The following is a 10229-nucleotide window of genomic DNA, read 5'->3' as shown; positions in this document are numbered from 1 at the left end:
TGACACCGTTCCTCAAATACATTTTCATGATCCTCTCTCATTGCCACTGTCTATGGTTCAAAGTTTAAGCAATAGAATCAAATACAAATATAACCGCAAGCGGTGATTAACGGGGTCCGAGCAAAATGAAAAGTCAAGAACACACTATTGGAAGATATATAAATACGACGGAAAGATGTTGATGTTCACCTTAATGCCATACTGTGCTACATCTTTCAGGTGACTGGGCTGCAGAGCCATGGTCTAATGTCATGGTCAGCTTGTTCATGATTGTCTTCGAACTCTCACACTAAGGATCACCAGTACAAGGCATTATCCCATTGAGCCACTGAAAACACAGAAATTTAGCCTCATTCACATGGTGAAAATGTCTATTGATAAGCACACATCCAGAAAGCTCCAAGGAAACATTTCTCAAGTGAATTAAGGGCTTTCTTCAAAGCATATACCTAAAAATCCTTGAAATTCTTTGGAAATTAAACATTTATATTCAAGAACACTAACGAGAGAAATATAAATATGAGAGTTAATTATGAAGGAATAATGGTTAACGAATAAGTTCTCCTTAATACCATACTGTGTCTTGGCAGTCCGATTTGTGGAAACTAATGAGCCGGAATCTTGATTGCCTGATGAATCTCAGGTACTGTTCAAAGTTGTGTTTCCTAAATGAGTGGCAATGACAGAATGTCAAGTTGAGCTTGTTCATAATGCTCTAATCAGGATTCAAACGCTAAACCTAAGGAACACTAGTACATGGCATTGTCCCGTTGTGCCACTGACATTCCTGAACTGCATGAGGCCTCATTCACATTGTGAAAATGTCGATTGATAAGCACACAACATCAAGAAAACTCCAAGCACACATTTCACAAGAGAATTAAGGGCTTTGTTAAAATAGTACAGATCTGAAAATATGCACTGTTAATGGTATCTACCCAATGATAGCCGTATGGTATTTATACAATAACAAAATGGTCACATAGAATAGAATAGAATAAGAATAGAATAACTTTATTGTCATTGCACATGTTACAGAGCAACAAAATTACCAGTTACATTCCGTCCAAGAAACATAAAAGACAGTGTGGGGAGACAGGACGGAGAGACTGTCAGGCGCTCGTTAGATAAGAAACATGCAGCCCTCGTTAGATAAGAAAAGGGCAAAATGGGTTGAGACTGTGGACGTTTGGCTTTTCTATGAAATTGTGGGAAAAGTAAAAAAATTTAGAGCAGAAGACCAGGGTTAAAAAGATGCATCTGATCTAGAGATTAATATTATGAAAGAATTTTGAGTCCAGGTCAATCTGGTGAGGAGAAATAAACCTAAATCATGATTTTTTACAATAGCACCACCTTTGGGTGCAGTACCACAAATTTGGGTTTATGGGTAGTGGGGGTTATTGGTAACCATACCTGAAAATGTCAAGAGTTTTCGACTTATGGTATAGTCGAGTACAATATGACTTTTACAGAATTTGAGAGAAAAAAAAAAAATTACAGAAACAATAGGGGACCAAGCAACTTCGCTGCTCGGACTCCTAATGATGATGGTTGATACTGTTTGGATGGCCTGGGCGAGTGAATGATTAGAATGCTACTCAATCTGGGCAGCTCTGTAGTCCACGTTTAACAGGATCACACCCTGTGACTGGTCCGTGCCGTCTTTTTGGGAGCGTTTTTTATACACAACATGCCTGCAGACATTGTCTACGGACACAGCTAAAAAACCTAAGCTGCTCCATCCACATCTTGAAACCCCTCAACTCTGGAATTCAAGTGACGGCATCTACGTCAACCACATCCACCAAGGACTCTTTAGTAGCTCTACTCTCTGGCCGTTCAGCTGATAGCAGTTGACCAGTCTACGTCTGTTCGTATAGGATGAAGCTTTCTTTCTCTGCTCTATTTCTATAAAACTTCTGTGCATCTACAAACATAAATCACACTGCGAATCAAATATGTGTAGAACCGTGTAAAAATGTGCCCATCCATTGAAAATGGACTCTGTTTAATGAGGCAATTAATATGGGCCCTTCTATAAGAAGCTGGGTTTCCAGATTATGCTGATATTTTAAATCAGAACTTTCAGTTTGGACTCCTCCAGCGCATGGGTTTGGGGGTTTCGGTGTGTAATTTAAGATTAAACATAGGTTAAGATAAACCAATAAACTGTCTGGTGAATGCTGGATGGCTTAACTAGTGTCGCAGAAACTGTCCATACTTGTGGTGGTGCAAAGGAATTGACTGGTATTCAACAAAAAAAGCGCTGAAAGAGCAACAACGGCTTGGGAATTCCTTAATCAATCATATTTTCTGGGTGCTGTCGTGAATGTGTAGAGAATGCTTGTAGAGGTTCAACCTCTCCGAGATTGAGTGAACCCGTTCCTCGAGATTTAAATCAGCTGATCTGAAACTGAAATTGCAGACAGTCCAGGGAAGAGCTACCCTTGAGTCTTTCTGATTTAGGTTGAAACATTTCCTAACCTGCTACTTGAAACAGGGCCCTGGGAATTAATTAAATAAATGATATGTTGGTAGAATATTGTATTATCAAATGAAAAGCATTCAAGTCTATTTACCTCCATCCCATTCAGCTCCCCTGTCACTTGCTAATTGGCACTGAGGATGCAGCGAGCTGCATGGTGGGCAAGCGGGGGAAGTGAGTTGTAGATCTATCAAGCGGCTAAGTCTCTCCGCTAGCCGGATACAGTATCACGCGGTGACAAGCGACTCTGCTGTTAAACACTTCCCCCCTACCCCGTCCACCCCCCACACAGCGAACCCAGCAGGAGAGTATTAACAATTAGTGTTTGCCATCTTAATTGTATCTGTATGAGCGATAACTACGAAAGGTTTTTTCCTTAAGAAAAAAAAAAAAAGAAAATAATAAAGATAGACAAAAGGCAGGGCCGTCGTTATGTCTCCTCATCATCCCCCCAGCAGCAGGGAGTCGAGAAACCAGACGGCAGGAAGGTGGAGAGTGATTGTTAGGCTGGAGGGGGGGCTAGGTTTGCTGCCATTACATTTTTTCATAGCAAAATATTGTACACAGCAAAACAAACAGAAATAGAATACACCAGTGGCCTTAACTTCCCTCTGAAGTAATGCAGCATCCCCGTCAAATGACTGAAGGATTACAATTAAAAAAAAGCTGCATTTTCCAAGTCTTTTAAATGAAAGATAGGTAAAGTTACACAGAGACACTTAAGAGCCAGCACAGGAGACAGTACTGTTCCACAAAATTGCATAAGCATGCCAAGAATTCAGGGCATGCTGAAAATATCATTGAAAAGATGTCTTACTCGAATCACAGCATGTGTTTTTACAAATCTGTACAGACAAGTTGAAAAGTATTGAAAAATATATAATGTATAAATATTTAAATTCGAGATATAATGCATTGGTAAGAATGTAAATCTAATTTGCAATTGTGAAGTGCGTCTGTCTAGTGGGAGTGGTGAGGTAGTGGGAGGCAGCCCTCCCATTACCTCCAGGCTGTGCTTGGTTTAGTACCTGCGTCTATCTGATCATTCTCAGGAGTTGGTAACGAAATAACAAAGAAAGGTCCATTGAGGTCCCTTCCTCTCTCCCCCATCCTCTCTCCCCCATCCTCTCTCCCCCTTCCTCTCTCCCCCACCCTTCTCCCAGAACACACCATTGCGACACAGTCTTCTCTTCACAAGACACTTGCACTGTAAAACTCCTGCATGAATCTTATCATCCGCCGACTCTCATTAGCTACCTGTTCCTGGGAAAGTTATTCACAGTGAGAAAATAGCATGTGATTTTTCAAGCCCCCCTGGTTAAATTTTACAGAGGCCCACTTTTGGCAATTTGCAGTGAGGAGAAATCAGTATGAAATAATAGTTTCAACTCCAGCTTCCACTTATAGGGGAGATAGTAATCACTTCTGGGAGCCACAGTGGTCCTTAAATGGTTTTAAACTCTCTAAAACCAAAGCTAGGTAGGTGTGATGAAGAGCCAAGAAGTGTTAGATAGTAAGCCTCAGGCTGTGTTATCCTCACTATGTGCTTAAGGTCACCCCTACGCCACAGAGCCATTCTTTGATACCACCGGATCCCAGTGAAAGGTTTGGTTTGATGGGTTATGCTAATCATGGACATTAAAGTTCATGTGTTCTTTTTCTATCGTCATTTAGATTTTTAAGTGCAACATTAAAAAGACAGTTAAATGCTTGGATTATAACTTTCCTCCATTGTGCCATTTTAGAGCATAACTAATGTTTTCTGTGGCGTAACATAGCTGCAGTGATAATGTGCGATACCATGGAAAGAAATGCAGCAGCTACAGATGGGAAATCTAGGTTGTGTGTGAATTGTGTATCATAGTTCAAAAACATGTAGTTCTGTTAAGGTCTACACCTCTATATTACAATTATGGATAGTATATTTTTTTATCATCAGAATCTTGTTGTCTGTAACACTGAAAAAGGGCAGGTACCGGCTTGGCTTGCTGCTCCCGACCAAAGAGCAGTTTAATATGCAGAGCCGCATCTTTGCAACGAGATCAGTGTCAAACACGCTGACAAGATGTCAAGCTGAACAGTCCGGTTTTGACAAACTCCCACGTTCATCTGTGATATGATTGCCCTTTTATCAGTCCTGCAAAAAAAACAACGAACCCTTCTGCGGCAGGGGACGGCCATGTTAAATCAACCCTCTCTCCCTCTTCAGCACCAGGGTGGAGACGGAGGAGGAGGCCCCGGGCTATTATGACGGACTCTTATTGCCAAAGCCCCTGAAGAGGGACATTGCTGAAGAAGACAGCACTCAAATGTCCTGTGGATTTAAATGCCTTTCAACTGCTGGGCAGCATAACGCGGTAGGACTTCATTGTGAGTTTATGCAGGGACAGGGATGGCATTAAGCATGCAAATCAGATCTTTTAAAAGGAAAATAACATTTGCTGGCATTTTTCAAAGCTCAGCATAATTAAAGCAACAGTTGCTGAGCTGCTGTTGGTCCCAAACCACCCCCCTCCCACACACACACACAAACACAACCCCCCCCCCCCCCCCCATAAGCATTTTGTCCTTTTGCCCGTAAGCAACATAGAGCCACTGTAATTGCATGAAGGCGTTTTTTTTTCTGTAAATGGGCCATGATGAAATCTGAAGAAATGTGAAAAGTAGACATTCAAACGTCTCCAAAGAATATGTTCACCAAAAGTATGGTTCATCATTAGCTACATTTTTTCCACCCACTTTATTTTCTCAAGTGATTTTAGAGTTCGTAATGAGGGTGCCGGGGAGAAGAAATACGGAGGGGACAAGGGAGCAAATTAGTAGAACGACGACAAAAACAAAGGTAAGCCACGTAAGGCCAGGCTCCCTTCCACTCCTTACTTCTAGAAGGGGAACTATCCGTATTATTGCAGTCAAGAATGCTCAGATGACTCTACTCTGCTGGGTTTCTCGGTTGACCCCACCACCACCCCCCCAGACAGGCAGTGTGTGATCAGTGATCCTGGGAGGACCTCACGGTGTTAAGAGCCTCTGCTCCACCCCCGCTGGGGGCATGGATGAAAGGAGGCCCCCAGCTTGGTGCTCCCCTGCCCGGTAGGGTTAGCAGGCGTGACCAGCAGTGGGTCCCAGGGGGCCATGACCTGTCGCACTGCCTTCGGTTCTCAAAGGGTGATATGGTTGAGTAAATGGAAGAATAGATGGAAGGATGGCAATACAGGAAGCGTTTTTGTCTTCGACATTGGGCTTAACTGAGCGGGATGTTTAAAAAAAGTTTTTTTTTCTTCTTTCTTTTTGGCATGCACATGGTCAGAAGTAATCCATTCTTCAATTTAATGAAAACTCTTTTGTTTTTATTGTTGTTGTTCATTTATGATGGACTAGACCGAGAAGCAGCTAGTTAACTTAATAAAAGCTAATTGGCTTGTATAAAAGAAAGTAATAAATATGTGCAGGAGACATTGGGGCGAGCAGCCACATATTAGGATGGGGAAATTTAATGAACTTTCATGATTAGTTGACCTGGACCGTAAAAGTTAAACATCAACATTCAAAATTACATTACTCTGCTCTCGGAGCCTCTCGAAACCCAGAGATTAAAGTTTGCACTTCACGACTACGCGTATCGAATATCCCTGTATTCTTGCAAGCAGTGATATTCCTTTTTTAAAAATCACCAGCCAATCAGATATAACTAATTGACACCCTTATTCTCTTTTGGAAGAAGGTAAATAAAGATCATAAAAAGGGTTGCCATTAATTTTGTGGAAAATAATCATAAACTGAACTACCAGCCCTGATTAATTCTATAATTTTTATTTTGGAAGAAGATCTTATTGGCTACTCTAATCACACATTCTTCCCCACCTTCCACCCTCTCTCTCTGTCCAACTCTCTCAGTCCAACTCTCTCAGTCCAACTCTCTCAGTCCATCTCTCTCAGTCCATCTCTCTCTCTCTCTCTCTCTCTCTCTCTCTCTCTCTCTCTCTCTCTCTCTCTCTCTCTCTCTCTCTCTCTCTCTCTCTCTCTCTCTCTCTCTCTCTCTCTCTCTCACTTGAGTCCACATGGAATCTGTTGGCAAGGTTTCTCCCTTGCCAGGAGATTCCAGGACTGTGTAGCGTCATTCGCAGTCTTTCTGGAATGACACTTTAAGGACATTCCGAAAATCACTCAATTTCATCTAACCATTTTCCATTTAGTTCAGCATCATCCTCACAAGTGGAACTAAACACACATTGAAATACAATTGTATATGTTTGGCTCAAATGATGTTGGTTAGTCAATAGACCCTTGAAGTGTTTCTGGTTAACATTGCATATCATTCCAATTTCAAGGTTTCCATCTTAGACTATTATCTGCACTATCAGAATGATATTTCAACATCAAACGTTTGAGAGTAGTACAACGTTGGCCTAGATGTATTTGGAAGTGTGAAATACAGTCTTTTCCTTTTTTTGGTGGTATTGTTTGGAGAGATCAAACACAACGCACAGTTACCACAGAGACATTTGAGAGAGAAGTGGGCATTTTGTAGTCCGATCACAGATATGTGTTAAGCAGTACTTCTTTGTATACCCACTTAGTTTAGTAACTATACAACGATTACAAAGTAATCTGCAAAACTTCCTTTAAAGTATCACAAATCTATTTTTCTTATCTTTTTATCTCACCTGCCAGCCATTTACTGTGTGGTCTGGTATGGGTGGTATGATGGTATCTCTTTGCCTCCTGGTAGTTTCAGCCCCGTGCCCGGCAGCGCTAGTATAATTCACAAGCTCTTTGTTAGGGCTACTTATCTGCAACCTTTCTCCTTCCAGTACTTTGTGACTTGTTTACAAATGATCCCCCGCTCCCACAAAAGATTGTAATTTTCTCCACAACCGGCCCTATTTTTTCTGTCTCAATTCTATGCCTGTGTCGCAGACAGAAAATGTGTCCATTTTCTGTCTGCGTATTTATGAGCCTGCCTCTTATCGATCACATCTCCTTTGTGTTTGTTTGGTGTTTGAAATCTCAACACTGAGTTTTGATAATCTATCTTTTATAGATTTTTTCTTCTGTCAACAGCCATCCACAGTGCAGCTTAATTAGTTTGAAAGCATTAGAAAAGGTTTTAAGATATGTTTAAAATATTTTTGCATTGATGTCTTAAGAAAAACTTAAGACATCAAAAGTTTTTCAAAATAAGAAAAACTTAGTTTTTCAAAATAATTTTTTCTAATTTTGACGTGTTTAACGTCAAAATATATATATATTTTGACGTTAAACACAAGGATTACCATCAATTACACTCCATCGATCGTGACATCTCATTAAGAATACATTTATCTTCAAGGGAGCAATGCGATGCTGCTAATGTGTTAAGTAAAGCAGGGATTAGAGGGCCATCTGTCTCGGGGATATCCCGTCGTCAACCCCCAGCGCTGCTGTCTGTAACAGACAAAACCACTGGTCTAGTGGTGTCGACCTGCTGGTCTAGTGACACAGCGCCGTCACATGAATGACTCGAGAAGGACAGGGAGAAGGTGACTAGAACAATATCATTATTCTGCCGCAATGCATTAAAGTAAATTAATCCATCTCCCTAGTTCTATCTCTATCTCTGTCTGTCGCTCTCTATGGCTCTATCTCTTACTCTGACTCTAAAGACAAAAGACAAAATGAAAAGCAATCCTATTTAAAGACATAAGATAAAGTGAACATCATGGAACTGTGAGTAAGTGTATGCACAATTGAATGCTCAGTGAGATCTTGGGAATCTGTTTATGCAAAGATTTTCCAACATGTTTCCAACGGTGCGTATCACAACGGTACGGACACAATCTAAGCACCAATTGTGCTAAGATTATGCACGAGCTTTGAGTCCACACCCCATCAACGCCTAGCCTAGGACCCAGACAAATGTGCAAGCTCAAGTTTATGCTCTGGCATAGTGGTAAGGCCCTCCCTCCCGGTCAGACAAATCACATGATTCGTTGCTGAAAGGTCTGGAATTGTGTCGAGAGGCATTTTGTTCTGCTTCCATTGATAGTGCTCCTTGGAAATCGGCCCTAATTCCACACTAATGTGCATTTGTGAAATGGTCTGGCAATGACAGGCTTATCAACTTTCTTAATTTACCAACCATGGTTCTCATTTTTTCCCATAATAACCTACATTTCTCATTAAAATGTTTCTCATTCATAAACATGAGGGTATGCTTCATTCATTTATCATACAAAAGGGAAAGTGAAACAACGGTGAAAGTGGTGAAAAAGTCAATCCTACTAATTGCATTTAGAAAATCAATTGCCACTGCAAATTGTGCTTTTCCTTTTGGCCTGTTCAATTGCAGAGTACTGGGAAAAACAGGTATATCAGGCAGATAATAACCTTCCACAACCCTGATTATCACACGGCTTACGGTGAATTGGTATATCCCTAATCCCTTGTATCACCCGGACACCTCTGTTCAAAGGTTCTTGTTACGTCCACTGTGTGTATTTTGCTGTCTTGTTGTCCCTCTGTCATCACGGTCAGAAGCTAGTTCATTATCTACCAATCAGCTCATCCAATTTATCAGTAGCCAGTAATGGGAGGCCTGCCGCCTCCACCATTTAGAAACTGTTTGCTGGTTTCTTTTGCTTTCTCTTGCTCTCTCTCTTTGTCTGCTGAGTGTAACCCTGCATGTGTTATGTGCTTGCATATACTAAAAGCATTGATAGAATTGTTTGATTCTTTGCTATATATACACATATATATATTATATCTATGTATATATATATGTATGCATTTATATATTGTCTTTCTCATGAACATTGGGAAATGGTTGTGGTCTGTTTCTGTCAGTCTGATCTCTTTGACGTTTCTTTGTTGCCCCATTGCGGTCTTGGGACGGGTTGGCAGACGCTTCTTTACACATGCAGTGTAGTTCTGTTGTCTGCTTAGATACATTAGGTTAGTTAGGTTAGGTTGGTTGCCACCCACCGTATTTATGTCCTAACCCTTTACTTTAGGTTAGAGGAGGTAGGTAGACATATTCTACACCTTGCCGTGTTCTTGAAGAAAGTTGTCTAAACCGGATCGCTTGTAACTCACTTTATTTGTTAAAGTATTTCGGTATGGTAAATATGAAGCAAAGGAGGGGAATTGTATTGAACACGCGCGGGGAGCGACCCACGGCTGACCTGTCTTCCAGCCACGGGGCTACCAACGGGGCTGCCATGGGTTTCTGACCACCTCTCACTCTCGCTCCGCGATTGTATCAAGTATGCGTGGCCTATGTGACGCATTGGCTCCGGCTTCCTCACCTGTCTAAAGGTGCTGCCATCTGTGGCTGGAGTAGTTATTACAGCTTGTATGTTGGTCCTGCTCCCCTTATGGCTATGTATAGTAATTGCACCTTATGTGTTTGATCCTGCTTCCTATGTGGAGGTAATGCAGCTTATGTGTGCGATCCTGCTTCCTTGTGGTTATGTGGAGGAAATGCAGCTCTTGTGTTCGATCCTGCTTCCTATGTGGCTATGTGGGGGTAGCTTATGTGCTTAAAATACGTAACAACCTATAGCTTTTCCTCCCCTTTGTGAGCTGATAGGTTAGTAAGGTTTGTTTTTGTTATTTTCCTTGGCAACAATTAAGTCCAAAGAGGCTTGCTCGTGGTGTCAGACATACTTTGTGTTTTACGGTCACCTGTCCACTTATCCCTCAGTTAATCAAATTCTTCATCATCTGTTGCTTCTAGTCTTTTATTATTAATCACAGAACT

Source organism: Gadus chalcogrammus, chromosome 23 (assembly GCF_026213295.1).
Source record: "Gadus chalcogrammus isolate NIFS_2021 chromosome 23, NIFS_Gcha_1.0, whole genome shotgun sequence".
NCBI classification, from domain to species: domain Eukaryota; kingdom Metazoa; phylum Chordata; class Actinopteri; order Gadiformes; family Gadidae; genus Gadus; species Gadus chalcogrammus.
Note: the sequence above shows the minus strand (reverse complement) of the source record.